This window comes from Triturus cristatus, chromosome 7, assembly GCF_964204655.1.
Source record: "Triturus cristatus chromosome 7, aTriCri1.1, whole genome shotgun sequence".
NCBI lineage: Eukaryota > Metazoa > Chordata > Amphibia > Caudata > Salamandridae > Triturus > Triturus cristatus.
The window spans coordinates 840,050,625-840,073,620 of NC_140590.1; positions in this window are offsets into that span (position 1 = coordinate 840,050,625).

Genomic DNA, 22,996 nt, shown 5'->3' on the forward strand with positions numbered 1-22,996 from the left:
TTTGGCTGATTTTTGCCACTTGATTTGGCCATATAGTTTGTGTAAAAGTGGCCCCATTTTCAAATGATTTTCTGATTCCATGATGTTGGATATGTTATTCCACTGGAGCGTGCCAGCGCCACTACTTCTCACCCAATAGCTCCCTGGTGTTGAACGCAGTGGTGCCTGGGTGCTGCAGCACTCCCAAAATAACCATTTCAGATGAACAATGAGCAATGCAGGTGCCTTTAAATGTTGTATTCATCTTGTCACATTTTCTTTACTTTCAAAGACAAAGGTCACTAGTTAGGCTATGTCTTCTGATAAATAACTGTTTATTCTTTTAAAAGGAATGTTGGTGTTTGTTTTCTACACTAACTGAAAATTTAGAGGACTTTGTAAAGTGGCAATTATAATCGGGTACAGTGAGTGTGAAAGGAAAGCCTGTAGTATGTCATTTTTCCTAACACACAGCTACATGTAAAATGCCTGTAAAGGCACTACAGTGGGGAGGAGGGAAAGGGGAATTAGGGTAAAGTTATGTACAGTACTTGAGCCTGTGGTTGCTGGTGGGGCCAGTGGAGCTCATTGTTGGATACAGGAACTTATTTTTCTGAATCAGACATTTGATAAGAGAGGGAAAAACAAGCAAAGAGGAAAGATGGAAAAGATATAGATGGAAAGACTGTCATAAAAGGAGAAAGCAGGAACCAGCATGACTGAGATAAAGGAGCAGGGGTGCCTGGTAATGGAGTAAAGAGATGTGAGGTGAATTCAAGACTATGCATTCTTGGCATTGGATGTGCACACATTTAATTTCATCAATTGTGGACTTCTGAGAAGAGCTTTGGGCACCAGCAGTCATTCTTTTGCAAAATGAAGAACTAGCTATACAGTATTTTTGCATTTTTTTCTAATACTAACTTTGAGACAACTAACGCTGTGTTGTAATTCAAAAAGGTTATCTTCATCTTTAGCAATTTATCTCACCTTTCAATACCTCACAGTTTCATAATCTCCAAATCTGGTCTGCAAAAGGTTGTATATCCGGAATATCAAGTAGAGAAATATTGTGATACAAAAATATTGTGTCCTAAAAATAATGTAAAGATAAGTATTCAGAAGTAAATACAAATGAACTATTCTTACCCCCATATCCAGGCACTTTGTATTGTATTGTATAAAATATTTGTATAGTGCAGCTATCACCCCACAGGTATCCTGGCGCTTAGAGACCCTGATGACATAAGGCAAAACAGAAACGATTAGGCCGCTGAACAAGAATGTTACTAGCTGTTTCTGGCAAATAGCCAGGTCTTAAGGTTCCTCCTAAACATCAGTAATGAGTCAGCTCGTCTGAGGCTTAGGGGAATTTCATTCCAGAGGCGAGCTGCTGCTGAACCAAAAGCTCTACCTCCCAGCTTTGTCAAATTCACTCTGGCAACAGACGCCAGGCCTTGGCAGGTGGACTGAAGGAGTCTCTAAAGACAAGGCATAGAGATTTGAAACTGACTCAATCCTTGATAGGAAGCCAGTGTAGGTCCCTCAATGCCGACGTCGCGGAGGAGCTGCGTTGTCTCTTGAGGGCCAGTTTGGCTGCCATAGACTGGACTCTTTGCAACCCCTGCAAAATGTATTTAGGTGCGCCCAAATACAGGGAGTTGCAGTAGTCCAGTCTACTGATGATGATGCTGCGGACCACCAGTGGTCTCACTTCACTTGATAGTAGAGGGAGGATTTGGCGGATGGCTCTCAATAGTGCAAAACATATGCCAATTGTTTTATTGGCCTGGGTTTTCATTTGAAGGTCTTCGTCCACCATGACTCCCAGGTTGCGAACCGTCCTGGCTGCCATTATAGGAGCATCCTCTGGTCCGAACCTAAATACGCCCATTAGTTGTCTGGACAGTTTTGCTGCGCCACAGTACAGCAGCTCTGTTTTCCCCGCATTGAGCTGAAGGGAGTTAGCCCCTAGCCAGTCTGAGATCTGCCCCATACACGCCTGAAAGGAACTCATGGATAATGCATGTTTTCCTTTGATGGAAAATAACAATTGAATGTCATCGGCGTAGTTGACAACATCAATCCCGAAAGATTTTATGATGGGGATCAAGGGGCTAAGGTAGACATTAAAAAGGATCGGGCTGATTGCTGAGCCCTGGGGTATCCCAAAGCATAATGGGGACCAGGGGGAGACATATGACATCATACTGACGGCCTGCTATCGATCTGACAGATAGGATTGAAGCCACTTCAGGGCGCAGCCCTTCACTCCAATGCTCTCTAGTCTCGCCACCAATACCGCATGATTAACCGTGTCGAATGCGGCCGACATGTCCAGTAGGACCAACACTGAAGAGGTCCCACTGTCGGCTCGCATTCTCAACTTGTCCATTACTGTAATCAAGGCGGTCTCCGTCCCGTGCCCTGGACGGAATCCAAACTGGTCCCTGTCCAGAAGGTGATTCTCTTCTAGATAGCATGACAGGGACTTGCTAACCAACTTTTCCAAGATTTTAATAGGGAAAGGCAACCGAGATATGGGGCGGAAAGTAACTGGCAGCGAAGGGTCTAGAGATGGCTTCTTCAACAGGGGAGTCACTATCGCTTGTTTCCAGACATCTGGCACCGCTCCTTCTTTCAGGGATTGGCAGCATACATGCCGTAAGGCCGGGAAGAGGATGGGGCCATACTCCTTCCAGATTTTGTGAGGGAGAGGGTCAAGGGGTGATCGGATGATACCTCCTGTGCTAAGCTTGAAAAGATCGTCTGTGAGGGGTTGGAAATGTTCCAGTGAGGTGATATGTCTGTCTTCCTTAATAATTGGCGATGATCCATTGGAGCCAGTATCAAAACCTCCCACAATTTTGGCTACTTTGTCGATGAAAAAAGTTACAGAGACTTTGTGATGTCTGGAGTCTGTTGGCCGTGCACCCAGGGTTGCGAAGGTCTTTAACGATTTTAAAAAGAGCCTTGGTAATATTGGGCGCCTGTAGGATGGAGCTGGCATAGCACTGTGCCTTAGCTCCCCTAATGGCTTGATTGTATTGGGCTTGGGCTAATTTAGGAGCTGTTTTATCTATTTCAGACTATGACCTGCGCCATCTTCGTTCTGCCTGCCGGCGGACGGAGCGGAGCTTTCTCAGCTCCTCACTGAACCACTGGGCAGAAGGTGTAGCCTTGATTTTAAGTCTTTTCCTAGGGATATAGCCATCAAGAGTGTTGTTGATGAAATTGCTGTAACTGCTATAGTTCTTCTTTACTGAGACATCAGAATCGTGTCGAAATTGCTCAGTAAAAAGAGGGACTAGGCTCTCTTTTGACAGTTTTACCCAGTCTCTGCCCCACCGAAAGGAGGTTTGTTTTTTCCCAATCGATAAAGCTCTGGGTATAGTGATCCTAAAGCGAATCAAAAAGTGATCTGTCCAGCTTAGCGGGGATATGTTGAGCACCTCAAGCTCAGACTGCTTGGCGAAAACCAAATCAAGCATGTGTCCTCCCTGATGAGTTGGCTCTTGGATATGTTGAAATAGGCCGCAGTTTTCACAGGTTTGACTGAGAGCTTGTAGATGATTCCCCAGGCTCCCCGTCTCCCAGAGATTAAAATCACCAAGTAATAGCAGTCTAGAATGTGTTAGTGCTAAATCGGCAATGGTGTCGAGAAGGGCCTGTTGTTGATGATCAGGGCCCGGGAGTCTGTAGCAGACCAGGCCAGTCAACACTCTCCCTTTGGGTTCTTGTAGGGTAAAGCCCAGGAGTTCGTACCCAGCTATCTCATTTACCTGCAACGGTGCACAGTCCCATTTATCTTTAAATATTAACCCTACTCCTCCTCCTCTCCCCGTTAAGCGGGGTTTATGAAGAATTTGTAGCCTAGTGGACAAGCAAACCCAATCTCCACTGAGGAGTCCGGGATTATCCAGGTCTCTGTGATAAATAGGAAATCTAGGTCAAGGTCTTCCAACAGGTTGAAGATCTCCTGATGGTGCTTTATCAGGGACCTGCTGTTGATCAGGCCACATGTCAAGGTCCATAGAGATCCCCCCCGTCCACCTTTACCGATATTAAGTAAACTGTCCCTCGAGTAGCAGATCCTACCTGTACTGGTTGAACCAGCGTGGAGGGCGTTGGGCGCAACCGAGGCTTGGACGGGCGCAGACGGGCTTGCCTCTGGCGCACCTCCGGCGCGCCATCGGCGCGCGCTGCGCGCTTGCATTCCCCTTCTTAACCCCTTCGGTGCCACGCCCTTTCCCCCTCCTGTGCCGGGCGTTTCATACGTGGGTGGGGTTCATGACGAGATAGTCTCGTCATGGGCACAGCGCGACCGTGCTCCATGACGAGACTATCTCGTCATGGGCACAGAAGAGGTTAAGTAGGGCCAGCCACTAGACCGCTAACAAAGATGGCGCTCGGTAGGTGGCACGTTCCTCAGGCGTTCCGTGACCGTCTCACCAAAGCGGTGAAGTAAGCAATCTTTTTAATGTGCAAGTAAGTGGGCAGTGAAACAGTTTATTGTATTAAAATAACAATTCTCAACAGTTAAAACCTATGCCGATAGCCTGGAGTATTAAGTCCAAGCGTCGCGCTAAGAACCTGCCCTCCGTCTACGAGGGCACAGAGTAGCAGTGCGAACAACTGAGTGTGGATTCCCATCAGGGTGTCCTGCGATCTACACGCTCCGTTTGCCTTGCTAAGCGTCTCTAATGATAGTGCTGCGCGCTTGCATTCCCCTTCTTAAGTAGGGCCAGCCACTAGACCGCTAACAAAGATGGCGCTCGGTGGGTGGCGCGTTCCTCGGGCGTTCCGTGACCGTCTCACCAAAGCGGTGAAGTGAGCAATCTTTTTAATGTGCAAGTCAGTGGGCAGTGAAACTGTTTATTGTATTAAAATAACAATTCTCAACAGTTAAAATCTATGCAGATAGCCTGGAGTATTAAGGCCAAGCGTCGCGCTAATAACCTGCCCTCCATCTACGAGGGCACAAAGCAGCAGTGCGAACAACTGAGTGTGGATTCCGATCAGGGGGTCCTGCGATCTAAACGCTCCGTTTGCCTTGCTAAGCATCTCTAATGAAGATATATGTTGGCAAAGATAGATATTTGTATATTAGATCTTTGCTTACCTATATATACATTTTTGAAATTTAGGTACTCAATATTTTGCCTACAATAGTTTTGTATTCTGTTTTGTCCAGGATATTCTGTAGTATACCCCATAGAACTTGCCTAGCTCCGGTGGTACAGGATGACCATATTGGCATAGCCTCCCGAAGCACACCAAGATCCTGGAGTCACAGGCCGAGTCCAATCCAGCACAGGGTACTGCTCAGAAGAAGTTGTGAGCAGTACTATTTCTGGATATTGTTCTTTTCTTTGGTTATTTATTTTGGAATTCTTTTTCTGCATGGACAAATTGAGGCCAAAGGCTTGTGATTTTATTCTGCTAAAGACAAACCCACTTATATAGGGTCATATTCACAAGGACCCATCTCCGATTTATGCCCACATTAACGCACCAAGGGGTATATTCACAAGAACGTGTGATAACTACCGCAAGAGTGGCCTAACGCGACTTCCAACATCGCAGCCTAATGCGGGAAAATTACGCCGTGCCAGCCAAGTATTCACAACTCGGTGGTAGCATGTGATAGTCACCAGATAATGCGTCAACTGGCCGCGCATAATCCAACACCACGCCACAAAAATGCAAAACGCGAACGCAAAAAAAATGCGACGAGGCCAACTCGGTACAAAAAGCAGCGAAAACCAGCCACAGGCCTGCAAATACCACGCGTCTGGCGGGCAAATGCACCACAAAAAAGTCAGAAACAGCACACCAGTAACAAGCCAAAGCATGTCGCAACATGGATGCAAACTGACCAAGCACAGAGGCCAACGCGAACCCCACAACCCCTACAGACCACCAGCAAGGAACAATGGGGTTGGGGAAAGCCAAGGAGAAGAGGGAGAGGAAGACGGGGTGCAGACCGCAGGAAACAAGACCAGCATCACGGAGGTGACAGAACACTACCAGCAACTGGCCCACAAGCAGACCACCTGGAATGCAGTCGGAGTGCCGAGGAGGCCAATCCAGGAGGCCAAGGGGCGCCGGCATGACGTGACAACCGAAACCAGGCACATACCCGCTGCCAAAAGGAAGGCAGCAACGGCGACAGGAGGTGGCAGTCCAGTAACACAGGAGGAGCTGGAGGAAACCGAGGCCACAGTCATCAGTGTGGAGATGATGCAAGGAGTAGGGAGTACGGACACAGCTCGAGAGGACCTGACAACATCAACAGGGCGAGTAACGAACAGGGACTGGGGGGACGGGGGGAGATGGGCACAATGGCATACAGGCAGACGAGGTGTAGCACACTGCACACCCACAATTACCCAGGAACATGTCCCTCATCCCCTTGGCACACTGCAGCACACACACACATAGCAAGTACAGCACACCCACATTGACGACAACGTGGTACAATGCGCATAGCCGACACTGCAGAACAGAGGACACAACTGGCTGTTAACGCGCCTTATCGCCTGTTTTGTCTTCTTATCGCAGTTCTGGCTGTTCGTTGTGAATGTTGTGGAGTTGTGTTGTCGCGTCTTTTGGCACGGGAATGCCTACTCTGCATCTCATTAGCGATAGTTGCGGGGGTCATCCGTGGCGATGTTCTTGCGGCTGCTATCGTGGGTAAACTGGTGCTGTGGGCTGTTAACACCAGCTTTTGAATGGGGCGATAACTTTATCGCTACTTTGGCTGCGATAAAGTGCCGTTAACTCGGCGATAGTTCCTTGTGAATATGCCCCCAAAAGTGGAGATAGATTTAACACCCCATTCACAATCCGGTGCAAACTGCAGACATCGCCAGTATTCACGCGATAACTGACCCAAAATTTAACACCACGTTGGACACCACCAACTAACACCAATGAGATGCAGAGTAGGCGTACCCATGCAAAAACACATGAAAAAATAACAACACCTCTTTCAGAACAAACTGCCAGATCTGCAATGCGAACCGAAAACAGGCAAAGCCGCGTCAGCCGCAGGTATTTAACACCTGCCTCAAGCAGGTGTAAAGACGGTCGACTCCCTGCAGTAGGCAATGTTGCCCCACACACAGTCACACCCGAAGAACAATAGACGCCATGGAGCTACTCATCATACAGCTCGAAGCCCACCGCCACCACTCCCAGGACCTCCACCACCCCTGGACCCGGACCCACCCCCCCGGACCACCACAGAGGCAGTGCAGAGTAAGGCAGTGGACCTACCAAAATGCACCACTCTCACAGACCTAATGCCCACGGAAGTCATTGCCCACTACAGGCTCAAAAGGGCAACCATCCTCTGCATCCTGACCCACATCGCCCACAGGCTGACGGTCCCAACACAGCGGAGAACTAACATCCCTCCGCAGACAAAGCTGCTGGCTGTGCTGCACCTGTTGGCCTCTGGTACCTTCCAACCAACAACTGCCAGAGTAGGAGGGGTCTCACAGCCAGCCCTATCAAAGTTCATCACACCTGTCCTGGATGCCATCCTCAGCTTCATACCCCAGTACCTTCACTTCCCCAACACTGCGCAGGAACAGCTAGAGACAAAGCAAGGCTTCTACGCCATAGCCGGATTCCCGGCCATGTTGGGGGCAATCGACTGCACACATGTTTCACTTGTGCCCCCTGCAGATACTGCACACCATTACCACAACAGAAAGCATCAGCATTCTATCAATGTGCAGTCAATAGTGGACCACCGGGGACTCTTCACCAATATCATCACCAACTACCCAGACAGTGTGCATGATTCCTTCATCTTCCGACAGTCCATCATCAACCAGCGCTTCCAGGATGGCACATATGGAACGGGACTGCTCGTTGGTAAGTGCCAAATCAACACATCACACACCCCAAAGCCACAAACACACAACGCAAACTGTGGGAATGCACACGTGACCAAACCACATACAACATGTCAATTTCTCTTCAAGAAAAACACGAACAGGCATAACCTTTTACATTTTTCTAGCTTTCACCAGTTACCTTTGAAACGTCTTCTGTACTCGCAACTCTTGCGAGTCAAAAGGATTGTTTCACAATCTGATAAACTTGCAATGAACATGAAAGATATGATTAAAAAATTTGAGGATAGACATTATCCCACACAGATACTTGAGGAAGCCGTACAAAGAACAGCTCTCAAATTGAGAGAGGAATTACTTAAACCTAAGACACCGATTCAACCACAAGAAGGTATGGTAATGGTTTCTAAATTTTCAACGTCCAGCGCTGCCATAAAAAAAATTGCAATAATTTTCACAATATCATCTTGGGCAATATTGTTACGCATCTTACAAAAGGACACAATATCAAATTACGAACATCAGCAACATGCGACAGCACCAATGTAATTTATATGCTAAAATGTCCATGTGGCCTAGTATATGTAGGTGAAACCCAGTGCAAAGTGAAACTTCGGTTAAATGAACACAAATCGAATATACGCACTTGTAACATGAAATCATGTGTGGCTGCACATTTCCAAGCTCACTAATGTCAGTCAATTACGTTTGTTGGTTTTGGAATGCATCATTCCTAAAGAAGGTTGTGATACCTCCAAATTGTTACTAAGAAGAGAACTGTTCTGGATCAAGTTATTGGACTCACTAAATCCCAACGGTCTTAATGATCGTCTGGAATATAGTTGCTTTTTGTAAATATTTCATGCATATACCTCGTTTAAACTATTTTGTATACCAATGTTCCTTTATTCACTTTGTTTAGCCTTATGCACACCACTCCAATATGGCCGCTATTTATCTTATGTTTTTTCACCATGAGACTTAGTCCGTCGTCACTTTTCACGCATTTAGATGCACGCTTTCACTGAGCACACTGATCAACTTCCCGGATCTCTACCGGCTCGCGTTCATTTCCCTTGAACCACTTTGAACCACGTAGCACTTATCGGATGCAATAAATGTACGATTACAGAAGTTTATTAGTTGCATGTATTTGCACATTGAGCCGCATGTAGTATAGCCACATGTTCATAGTTTCTAAGCATTAGGGAACGTACCAGCGTTCATGTCTTTAATTTATTTAACTACCATCAGCTTCACGCACACGTTTATGTTTCTTAGGGAGCACCACTTAACTCGTATTTCACTTCACCTTTCATGAACCTGACAGATTCACTTACGTTATGGTTTTCAGTTCACCTCGTGTCGGCACCTTTTATCATGTTTATTTGCACAAACGTTGGGACACCCACCCGCGTACTTCATGGCACAGTTCTACCCATTTACGTTTGCCCATTGCTGTGAGCCTACATATTTGACTTAGACATATCTTGTTTTATGTTCAGAATTGAAATTACCCCTGACGAAAGGCAATACCCAGCCCGGAATGCCTTGGGGATATGGAATTGTATATAATCAATTTGCATTGCATCATGATAAATAGAAGATTTATTTTGAAAACATATTTTGAAAACATATTTACGATGGAGGATTGAATAAAAATCCTGTGAAGAACAACTGATCAGCTTATGGCAATGAACTTTATTTTTTAAAACCTTATCCAATTGAACTTTACTTTATGGATCAATGAACTTGAGAAGTCCACACTGGACATTTAACGCTGTGCGTGAAAGGGCCGTAGACTCGTGAGAGAAACGCTATTTCACTGATACAATTGAGGATGTCCAATAGCGCTGCATGTGTGATTAAAACATATTTGCAGGTTACAGGGTGTACATGTACATTGTCATGTTGCATTTTCGTGCGGTTTCAGATGTGATTTACCATGGTGTGCACATTTGCAGAACCTGTAGTGTCCTGTGTTCTGGTGTGGAGGGGTTGCTGTTTGTACCGGGATGTTGTCAATGTTGAGGTGCACTTCTGCTTATGTGCGTATGCTGCACGGTGGGCGAGTTGCTCCTGCGGCTCTGATTTGTCTGCCACTGGTCTCTTTCATGCAGTGTGCTTATCGGTTCTGTTCTTCCACGGTGCTTGGATGTTGTGGTGTACATGTTGTCCTCTGCAGTCGGTCTGGGTGCATCCTTGGTACTCCGCTGTTGATGTTTTTTTCTGTGGCATTTTCCGTATGCTGTTCTTGTGCTTTTTCCCGCATTACGCGTGTGTATTTCTGCCCTCGCGCTGGTTTACATTTTTTGGTTTAGTGAAGTTAAATTTGTATTCCAATAATCCTCATTATAGTGAACATAATTTGAGGTAATTTTAGATACAAATAATTCAAATGTATCAGTCAGTTATTATTTTAAATTGAACCAATTCTGTGTCACAAATTAATTTCAGGAACTGACCCCCACCTCTAGCACAGCTGAAGTCCTTTTCACGCAAGCAAACTAGCGGTGGGCCATTTAGTTGCCACTGTAATTTTCAAACTGGTAAATTATGTAAATCCATTAGCCAGAAGTTCAGACAGCCAATCAGTATGTGTGAAGTCTCTGACAAATCTTCCATGAGGCAACACTACAACTGCTTAGAACACTCAATTTGACGACCACCCTCGTACCAGAAGCCTGGACACATCGCCTATGCTCTCTACAGATACATATGAGACTTACGCCAATCACAATTTGTGGTACTGCAAGTTCTTCCTTGACTGCAGTGCTTCAAACATGATGGCAACCCATCCATCACTAGCTTAGCTACTGGAAAATGTTCCATTCACATGTAAATGAAACTGGGATCTATTTTAAAGTAATGATCGTCAAGAAGCAATTTACATAAAGACACATATACCCCACACACATTAATGAGTGATTGCAAGGAGGAGAATTCAAGATAAACGGGATCAAAATCAAGACCCATGACCTTATGACATGCATCAATGCCTAAAACCAGTCATGCCTCTTTCACTTTCTTCAATGCAACTATCCCCCTCTGCACTTCCTGTGTAAAAAGAAAAAGGAAATGCTTGGGATTTGTCTCAATGACTCAATATGAACAACACATCAGAATGTTAACTGAGGCACACTTCGATCATTGGTGAAGGGCTGTTCGGTTTCCTTACACACGGAAATGGTGTCAGGCGTCTCCTCATGGGTGTCCCACATAGGCCCTCATGGCAATCTGACGGTGCTTGATGGAATTTGGAGAATTGTTTTACAGTAGATGAGCCAGGCACCAAACTCTTCTTGACATCAGGACGAGGAAAAAACCTGCCCAGAATCCAGTTTAAGAATCCAAGTGGAATCCTGTAGCAAAAGGCCAAGAAATCAGGGATAAAAATATAGCCCAAGAGCATTGAAAAACGGAGAACAAATGTGTTGCAACACATCTTCCTTTCATGATTGCCTGTCTAATATATGATTTAAACAGGAACTGTCATCACAGGAAAGACTCATACTTAATTTTGGATTATGGACCTCCAATACTTTCCCTTAGGCAATCTACTAGGGGTTGGCGGAATTGGCGGAGTTTCATTCTTCGGAATTCCATGGAATTACATTAAAATTCCACGGGGGCCACAGTGGGCAATGCAATGTACAGTGCACACCCCTCGGTGCCCTCATATTAGTATGTGCGAGCACTGAGCAGTATGCATTGCAGTGCAGTGCATACTCCTTAGTGCCCTTACATAAGTTTGTAAAAGCATTGAGGGGTATCCACTCCAGTGGATACCCCTTGGTGCCTTTGCATACTGATCTAAGGGCACTTACAGGTATGCACTGCATTCCAGTGCAGTGCATATGCCTCAGTGTCCTTACATACTTATGTAAGGGCAACGTGGGTTCTGTGCTGCACTGTGTTGTAGCGCATGCCAGTCAGTGCCCTTACATAAGTATGTAACTCCAGTGCATATCTCTTGGTGCCCTTACATACTTTTGTAAGGGCACCGAGCGGTGTACACTGTACATTGTGGTGCTCTTACATAAGCATGTAAGACCACCAAAGGGTATCCATGCCAGTGCATACCCCTCGGTGCCCTTACATACTTATCTAAGAGGAACGAGGAATATGCACTGCACTGCAGTGCAGTGAATACCTCTCGGTGCCCTTAAATAAGTATGTAAGGGCATTGAGGTGTATTCACTCCAGTGCATACCCCTCGGTGCCCTTACATACTAGTGTAAGGGCACCGAGGGATGTGCAGTGTTCATTGTTGTGCTCTTACATAAGTATGTAAGACCACCGAGGGGTATCCACCCCAATGCATACCCCTCGGTGCCCTTACATACTAGTGTAAGGGCACCAAGGGATGTGCAGTGTTCATTGTGGTGCTCTTACATAAGTATTTAAGACCATGGAGGGGTATCCACCCCAATGCATACCCCTAGGTGCCCTTACGTACTAGTGTAAGGGCACCGAGGGATGTGCAGTGTTCATTGTGGTGCTCTTACATACGTATGTAAGACCACCGAGGGCTATCCACCCCAATGCATACCCCTCGGTGCCCTTACATACTTATGTAAGAGGAATGAGGAGTATGCACTGCACTGTAATGCAGTGAATACCTCTCGGTGCCCTTAAATAAGTATGTAAGGGCATTGAGGTGTATTCACTCCAGTGCATACCCCTTGGTGCCCTTACATACTAGTGTAAGAGCACCAAGGGATGTGCAGTGTTCATTGTGGTGCTCTTACATAAGTATGTAGGACCACCGAGGGCTATCCACCCCAATGCATACCCTTCGGTGCCCTTACATACTAGTGTAAGGGCACCGAGGGATGTGCAGTGTTCATTGTGGTGCTCTTACATAAGTATGTAAGACCACCGAGGGGTATCCACCCCAATGCATACCCCTCGGTGTTCTTACATACTAATTTAGGGGGAAAGAGGGGTAAGTGCTGCACTGTAGTGTAGCGTGTAGAGCATACCACTCGGTGCCCTTGCACACTAATCTAAGGGCAACGAGGGGTAAGTGTTGCACTGTAGTGTAGCGTGTAGAGCATACCACGCGGTGCCCTTACATACTAATCTAAGGGCAACGAGGGGTAATTGCTGCACTGTAGTGTAGCGTGTAGAGCATACCACTCGGTGCCCTTACATACTAATCTAAGGGCAACGAGGGGTAAGTGCTGCACCGTAGTGTAGCGTGTAGAGCATACCACTCGGTGCCCTTACATACTAATCTAAGGGCAACGAGGGGTAAGTGCTGCACCGTAATGTAGCGTGTAGAGCATACCACTCGGTGCCCTTACATACTAATCTAAGGGCAACGAGGGGTAATTGCTGCACTGTAGTGTAGCGTGTAGAGCATACCACTCGGTGCCCTTACATACTAATCTAAGGGCAACGAGGGGTAAGTGCTGCACCGTAGTGTAGCGTGTAGAGCATACCACTTGGTGCCCTTACATACTAATCTAAGGGCAACGAGGGGTAAGTGCTGCACCGCAGTGTAGCGTGTAGAGCATACCACTCGGTGCCCCTACATACTAATCTAAGGGCAACGAGGGGTAAGTGCTGCACCGCAGTGTAGCGTGTAGAGCATACCACTCGGTGCCCCTACATACTAATCTAAGGGCAACGAGGGGTAAGTGCTGCACTGTAGTGTAGCGTGTAGAGCATATCCCTCGGTGCCCTTACATAGGTATGTAAGGGCACTGATGGGTAGGCACTCCAGTGCATATCTCTTGGTGTCCTTACATACTTATGTAAGGGCACCGAGCGGTGTACACTGTACACTGTACATGTATGTAAGACCATCGAAGGGTATCCATGCCAGTGCATACCCCTCGGTGCCCTTACATACTTATCTAAGAGGAACGAGGAATATGCACTGCACTGTAATGCAGCGCATACTCTCGGATCCTTTACGTAATTATGTAAGGGCACCGAGGAGTATGCACTCCAGTACTCCATTACGCCTAGATTTAACAAAATCGTTAAAGGCCCGCATCTGCTCCGACACCATTACAATATTAATCAACTCCACGCCAGCCCATACTTCCGCACACCCATCACTCGGAGCGATAAACGCCAGGAATGCAAATGTTACAGCATTGGCTGCCCTCAGTCCTGATCCAGATTCAGAAATGTCACATTTTACGTCTTGTGCCCTACTATCAAGGCCCAGGGTTCTGGTTTCATTCGTGTCTCTAAGACTGACGAGGGCTCCACGGATCTTCCTTTCAATAAAACCATGAAAAACTAAACGTCAATGTGGGAATAAATATGCAGACGTCGCTCCTCGATTCGGTCTGCCTTATGCGATGGGCCTACTGTACACGAATGGCCAGTTCCAGCTCCTTTGTCACTCCAATCCTCTCCCGTCTTGCAGCGTCATATTGCACCCTCCCTGGTCATGGCCCGGCTAACGGTGCATATCTTTATCAGAATGGGGAGAAATATGACTCTCCCGAGCGTTCTGTGGCCTTCCAATTGGCGCACCTGCTCCAGCGATCAATTTCCAAGTAACTCTCGCCATCACTATCAGCTGTCACTCACGCCGCCGCGCATCACTGTCTCTCAGCGCGCGCTCTGTGACGGATCGTGTTGGGAGAAAGCTGCTCAGCTCATCAAGAAGCACCGACATCCTAACAGGCCTATCACATGTCTGACACGTCCTATGGGAGACGTAAATGTCATTTGTAACATACGTTCAAGTATCAGTGTCCCACTTAGCGGTACTCATCACTTAAAAATGATGGGTCCTAATGGTGATCTCTGCGTTTAATGGGGTATCCTCGGCTCTTCCCCTCCCCAAAGAACGTGTTCTACCAAATAGCGCCATCTTTTATTTTATTTTTTTCAAGAAAGGATGCTGTGCTTTGTTGGAAGAGGGGTGAATTTACAGCTCTGTACCACCAGCTGAATTTTAAATGGAAGAGCTAAACTGGAAATTGACATGAAACTGGTTTTATTTCTGTGCCTCCCTGCTCGTATAACCATGAAAGGAGCGCACTTTGAAAGTAACAGGCATAGAGATGATACTAAACACAAATATATTTTCGATGTATTATTTATCGAGGTACTGCGAGGCGCAACTAATCTTTCAGAGCAGTTTCAAAGGCGGCGGACAGATGGATATATGCGCTTCGACTCGCTTCTTGCAGCAAACCGTGGGGGGTCATATTCGGCGTTTAGTTACACATGAAATTATTATCAAAGCATTATTTAGCGGGCCATCGTCTCTGGCCCCCAGCCGGAGCAGCGGCGCAGCACTTTGAACTAGACGCACTTTTATGGAGAGGAAAATCATTTATCTAGGTTCAGAGCTAGGACTGCGAATCCTGCCGCCCACGGGCCACGTGCCAAGAAGTCCTGGGCATGGCAGTAAAATAAATACCGCAGATGCTGAGACTCTGAAGTCTGGGTATTCCACCTATATATCCAGTACAACATACTGTGGGGCCAAATTATTGAGACCTAAATATTGAGAAAAAATATCATGAAGGTAAGAATATATATAGGTAAGTACGGGTGTACTATGCATAATTTCACATATAAGTACCTTGATGAGATATCTATTTCAATGTATGTTGATGTGGCGTTAACAGTAGCAAATGCATACTCAGGGCTACTGGAATTATGCAGTGGGGGAAATTTTGCAGAAGGGTTGAGTAAATTATGCGGCAAGAAAAGGCAAACTATGCAGCCTAATGCAGCACATTTTGTGACAGTATAACTTAATTATTTTGTCATTTTAACACTTGTTAACACTGTCAGGACAGTAGTTGCACCACGTTAGTACCAGTTTAACGGCCAAATATAGCAATAAGTAACAGAAACGTCAACAGCCAACCTTTTCAAAGGGCTTTTCACTGTGCGGCAACATGGGACACTGAATTTTTTTGTAACCTTTGAATCTTTTGAGCTAGGAACATTTCTTTATTACGTCTGCAGATTATGCAGCAGGTGAAGGATTATGTGGCAAATGCAGCAAATATATAATTCTGTGAAAAAACATGTCATGGCCACACAATGACATAATTCCAGGGGCCTTGTCTATACTTACCTATATGCACTTACCTGCACAATTTTTAGGTCCATGTTATAAAAGTACGCAGTATTTTTGTCCCATGATATATTGTACTGATATTCTGACATACACTCAAAGTCTGTTGACTACTGAGTGCTCTGATGGGGAAGCTCAAAAGACTTCGTTCTGGAGGATAACATTAATTCAATGATCCTGAAAGTAAAGGGGGCAGCAAAAGATAAAGTTGTTTTGGAGAATAAACTCGAGGAACTTGAAAATCATTCTCAAGGATTGAACCTATGCCTCGTTGGAGTACCTGAGGGGAGCGAGGGCTCTCAATCTCTCCAATGGGTTGAGTCATCAAGCAGAAGGTCCTGCCAGAGTTTTCTGGTGACCTCACGCTTGCTAGGGCGCAACGAGTTCCATCACATCCCCTACCTAATTCATTGATCCCCCGTACAATTCTTATGAACTTTGCTGATTATCGGATCAAAGAGAGGATCTTGAACAAGGCTATACAGCAGAAACAATTCTCTGCAAATGTGGACTCAAAATGCCGGATCTTCTCAGATATGTCTGTGGTAGCAGCACGTAGGCGGAAAGAGTTTGTCAAACTCCTATATCTTTTTAAAGCACAAGCGGCGCAGGCTACAATAGCCCAGCAATCAAAGCTTCGAGTCCTTATTAAAGAGAAATTTCATATGTTCTCTTCAATAGAAGAAGCCCAGGGTCTGCTGAAAGAGATTTCATCTGGAAAATGATTCTGCATTGGATTAAATGTTAAAGATCTTCAGGGTCGGTGGAAGGAGAGAGAGCCACCTAGGGTGTGGTAACAAGGCACCCTATTGTGTATCAGGGGAGGGTGAGATGTGGCTGGTGGGGGTTTCCACATTTCTGGTGGGGGGGTTATGGAGGCAGGGGCGGAGGGTCTAATAGCAGTAAAAAGAGCAGGGGCAAAGGGAACAAAGAGAGGAGAAAACAGGGGTTTGAATCTGTTTGAATATCATGATTATGTAATTAATAGATATGACTAGTAAATGTAGTATTTTGTCAGTAAATGTAAATGGTATGCTTAACAAAAAAAACATACAGAGGGCTTATAAGACGACTTGCCTCATTTAAGCCCCAAGATCTATTTCTCCAAGAAGCACATCTTAAGTCAAATTCATCTAAGCTCTTTCTGCCGAGAGCTATTTCAGACACTTTTTTTTGCATCAGCTGGGTTAGCAATGAGAGGTGTAGCTATCTACTTTTCTAGAAACATGTCTTGGGAATTTGTGCAAGTTCAGAGAGATCCCCAGGGAAGATGGTTATGGGTAGTGGTGAAATTAAATGGGACTATTTTGAGCTTCGTTAATTACTACGGTCCGATTATGGATGATGCTACTGTGTTGGCATAGATCAATGAGCTGCTTAGGGGAGCCCTGGTCAAATCATTTTTGGTGGGGATTTTAACTATATCCAGGACTTAAAAAAAGATACTTCTAATAAAAATAATAAACAACTTAAGCCAAACACAAAAAAAATCTTCGAGGTTATAATGCATGACTATCAGCTTATGGGGAACAACCTTTACAACGCAACTTTTACAACGCACTACACTTACAACGCATTTTTTACAACGCACAATCCATTACAACGCATGACATTACAACGCATGACACTACAACGCATTTTTAAAAACTACCTTTACAACGCATTCCATTACAACGCATACTACCATTACAACGCATACCATTACAACGCATAATATAGTAATTTTTACCCCTATACTATCCAACACTTACCCTACTGTTGCACCCCCTGGAGTTAGAATAGTAATTTTTACCCCTATACTATCCAACACTTACCCTACTGTTGCACCCCCTGGAGTTAGAATAGTAATTTTTACCCCTATACTATCCAACACTTTCCCTACTGTTGCACCCCCTGGAGTTAGAATAGTAATTTTTACCCCTATAGTATCCAACACTTACCCTACTGTTGCACCCCCTGGAGTTAGAATAGTAATTTTTACCCCTATACTATCCAACACTTACCCTACTGTTGCACCCCCTGGAGTTAGAATAGTAATTTTTACCCCTATACTATCCAACACTTACCCTACTGTTGCACCCCCTGGAGTTAGAATAGTAATTTTTACCCCTATACTATCCAACACTTACCCTACTGTTGCACCCCCTGGAGTTAGAATAGTAATTTTTACCCCTATACTATCCAACATTTACCCTACTGTTGCACCCCCTGGAGTTAGAATAGTAATTTTTAACCCTATACTATTCAACACTTACCCTACTGTTGCACCCCCTGGAGTTAGAATAGTAATTTTTACCCCTATACTATCTAATACTTACCTTAAATGCAATTTAATATTATGCGTTGTAATGGTATGCGTTGTAAAGGTAGTATGCGTTGTAATGGAAATGCGTTGTAAAGGTAGTTTTTAAAAATGCGTTGTAGTGTCCTGCGTTGTAATGTCATGCGTTGTAATGGATTGTGCGTTGTAAAAAATGCGTTGTAAGTGCATGCGTTGTAAAAGTGTGCGTTGTAACGACATACATCCTCAGCTTATTGATCCATGGCGTAATGTTAAGCTGGCCATAAGTAGTTATACATGCTATTCTCGTCAATTCCAGACGGCATCTCATATTGATTTTTTTTAACATCTTCGTCTTTAAATATCTCAAAGGCAGAAATTGGGGCTAACTCATTCTCTGACCATTCTTACATTAAGCTTGACCTAGAAATCGAAGAGGGAAGGAGGTAGAGATCCAGGTGGCAGATGAATCGTCTTCTTCTTCAAGGTCAACAATGAGTTGAAGGTTTAAAAGAATGGATTCTTGAATATTTTAGGTTTAAGGAGGGGATGGCTGAACCATTCTCAGTATGGGGTGGGTTCAAGGCAGCTGTGCGTGGAAAAATGATCACCTACTCAGCCGCTCAGTCCAAAATACGTCGGGTTAAAATAGCAGAACTCCCGCAGGCAGTTAAAAGTGCCCAGAACTTGAGAAATGCTCTCAACAGAATCAGCTTGAAAATGCTAAACAGGCACAGAGGGAATTCTTTTTATTAGAAGAAATTAGCAGCTCCCGAACTTTCCAACAACGGGTATATGAAGAAAGCCAAACGGTGGCCAAAATGTTAGCCGGGTCTACTAAAACCAGACAGGAAGCTGCCTTAATCTCAGAGGTGGTGGATCCTAAGACCGGATCTGTAGCGACAAGTAGGGACAAGATTGCTCTGGCTTTCATGGAGCACTACCATCAGCTCTATACAACGGAATATCCAGTTGGGAAAAATGTCATACAGAATTATTTTGATTGCGTAAATTTCCAGCGACTGTCTAATTCCCTTGTGGAATAGATACAACTAGATATATCAAGTGCTGAAATTCTAACAACCCTGAATTCAATTGCTGGAGCGAAAGCCTGTGGAGAAAATGGGCTGCCCACAGAATTTTATAAGGTATTCACAAAGGAGTTGACCTCGTTCTTGAAAAAACAATTCAATCATATTAAAAATGGCGATGCAGTCCCGTCACCTTTGAAAGAGGCAATTATTGTCAGCTTTGTGAGAAAGGGCAAGAACCCTAAGGACATCAATTCCTATAGACCTATCAGCCTCCTTAATGCTGATTATAAGATCTTAATGAATACTTTGGCGAAGTGTTTTATACCAGCAGCACAGGAAGTAATACATAAAGATCAGTCTGGATTTATTGCCGGGAGGTCGATGTCCTCAAATACTGAATTTTTAATACAAGCTCTTAATTATTGCAATATTATCTCCACTCCGGCTTGCATTATGATGGTGACCCCGAAAAGGCGTTCGACCTGGTAAACTGGAATACTCTTTTCTATAGTCTTGGCAGGTTTGGAATTCCTCCTCAGGTTATTAAAATGCTCCAGAACATCTATCAGGGGACTCAGGCACATGTGGTAATTAACATAAACTGTGTGGGGACAGTAAGAATAAATTGGGGGAAGAGATAAGAGTGTCCACTTTCCCCTTTATTATTTACGTTTTTTTATTGAACCCCTACTATCTAAATTCAAGACAATGAAGCAATTGGTGCTTCAATTTTGGGTATGTCCAAACTAAAGTTGTTTGCGGGAGATATTATTTTATATCGTAGTCCCGATAACCAGAGTTTGGAACTGACCTTAAAAGAATTTAGTAAATTTGAATTGATTGGGGGCTATAAAATAAATCAAAACAGAAATTCTGGTTTTAAATTCTGATAGGAATTTTTCTTCCAGCTAATCTTAAGCACCAAGCCGCTAAACCCGACCCGATACGTTAATTGGGGAATCTTTGTCTCGGATCAACATCAACACTTATATAAGCTGAACTATATAGCTATGTAGGGTAAAATTAAGAAACTGCTGGACAACTGGTTGCTATTACCTTTAACTTTGATAGGCCGAGTATCCCTTATCAAGATGTCCATTCTCCCTTTACTTGTTTTCCTTTTTATAATTATACCTCTTAAAATTAATACCAGCCACTTTGAGGAGCTGGAAACAATGTTTAGAAAGTTTGTCTGGGGGAAGAAAACACCGAGGGTTAAACTCCCGGCGTTACAACTAGTCATCGATCAGGGCAGACTGGCATTACCACATGTCCGTACATACTACAAAGCAGCTTTTTTAGATTTAACAGACAGTTTATTGGTTGCAAATGGTTTAAAAGACACATTTTTGGGGGGGGATAAAACGTTGCAGGAATCAGATCCCAATATTTTTAAAAACTTCTAAACTCCCCAAGAGGACAAGATATAAGACTTTGAAGGATTACTGTATTAGACTACAATCCTTTTTTAAACATGCTGGTTCTACCGGGTTTTATTATCTAAAACTAGGTGAATGTAAATACCTAGACCACCAAATTCAATCAACCCACTTTAGAAACTGGAAGGACTGTAGGCTAGAAGAGTTAGGGCATTTTTCAATTCAAAACAGAATAATTACCTGGCAAGAGGTACAAATTAGGAGTAGAGACCGGAGAAAGCCAGTCTTTTTTGAATATTTACAAATCCTACATTTTCTAAATAGACATAACTTTTCGTTCTGTGACACCTCATCTGGGCTGGTGACTGCCCTTTTTGGAGCAAAGTTAAGAGGGGTGGGGAACTGGTATCGTTTACTGTGCAATCATGGTCAATCTTTATTGGTTGAGAAACATTTAGAAAGGGTAATTCGAGAAACTGAATGTACCTTCTCTAGTCATGAGTGGCAAGCCATTTTCCAGCTAGGGAGAAAGGCCTTGAGAGCAGCTAATTTCAAAAGAATGGACTTTCTGTCCCAGTGGCTGGCATACTTTACACCAAAAGCCCTTAATAAAAAATACCCAGAAGATGAAAATAGATGCTTCCGCTGTCAGACAGAAGGTGAAGGGGCCTGGCTTCATATTTTGATAACGTGCCCAAGATTAGGGCCCTTTTGGGGTGAGATTTTTTCGGCTTTAAATTGGGCAATTAAGAAGAGTGTACAATTAGAGGCCAAGGTTGCCCTTTTTGGAATCAGTACATTTAGGGCTAATTGGACAAAAGCAGAGACTTTTCTATTAATCTCCTCCCTTGTAGCCTGCTCTCCAGTTCTGCAGAATTGGAAGTCAGTGGAAGCACCCTCTTATGAGAAGTGGTTAAATAAAATGAAACAGACAAGGATTTTTGAGAAAGCCAATGCGAGGCGGATGGGTGCTTCCAAAAAGTTTAATGAAACCTGTAAGTATTTAAGGAACCTGGAAACCCTGACAGACTAGTAGTTTTATCTTAATAAAAATGTAAGGTCTTTTACATTTTAAATCTGGGGGAATAGGGAGAACAATGCTTTGGGGTCTGGGGGGTTTGCTCACTGGTAGTTCCAGCATATTAGCACCTTTGCACTTTAGCACTTTAATAATTTAGCACTTTAGCACTTTTGAGAGAATGAATGGTATATTGTTAAAGCTGCTTTATTATTGCTACTACTGTGTAAAATGGGTATGCTGTAAAATCACTGATGCAATATGCTTCCTGCACTTATTCCGCTTTTTTAGCGTACTGTTTTTATCCATATTTGGTATGTGTCGATCTAATGATGTTTCCCTGTTATTTATTTATTATCATTGTTTTTGCTATGTTTTTGATGCTCTGCTCAATAAAAAAATAAAAAAAGAGTTTACTTTGAGCCTGAGAGTTCCCATGGATGGAGATAGCAGGCCAAACCCTGATACAAGCCAAACTATACCCTGATACCGCATATCACAGGAAACAATGACGTGTAATTAGGCACATTTTTTGTTGCACTTGTAAAATCGTGAAAAATTACTATATTTCTCATTACACAGAATTTCATAAGATTTTATGTGTGTAGCGTTTTGCAATTTACAGAATTGTATCCCTGAGACACTGGTCTGAGCAGAAGATGGCTTGCAGGAAACATACTTTCATCAAGCTAGTGTCCTGCAGTTATTGTGTGTTACTTTTGATGGCAAAATTTGAAGTTATTTTGCAAAATGTAGGGGAACAAAATTAAAAATTGAAATTATGTGATATTTTGCAGAATTATCTCGACAATAACTTATATGGGCATTGAAAATTGATTATGAAGGCATACTTCCTAATCAATTTTCAATGCCCATATAAGTTATTGCCGAGATAATTCTGCAAAATATCACATAATTTCAATTTTTTAATTTTTTTCCCTACATTTTGCAAAATAACTTCAAATTTTGTAGCCTCCAGAGTTTGCAGGTGCAGAGGTAACAGTGACGTGTAACCATCCCAGCGTCAGTTACCACCTGAAGATGCTGATGCTCTCTCACTGCTTCTCCCACAAACTTTATTATCATAAGGTCATGGATGTCATGTTGCAAGTGCAAGAAACCAGTAGGCACAATGGCCCAGAAATCGAGATGTGTGTTAAAATCCTTCATATTCCCTCCTTCCACCTGCTCCACCCTTGGAAATACCATTCCCAGGTGTCCCGGCAATTCCAGCGTTGTGGAAACAATATGGATTGCATGTTTTTGTGGAATTCCATGCAGGAATCAATGTTTCTGCATGTTCCAACTGGAGTTTTACAAAGAGCTTTTTCAGCTGCCTCCAGTAGCCCAAATGCCCATTTGAAGAAAGAAA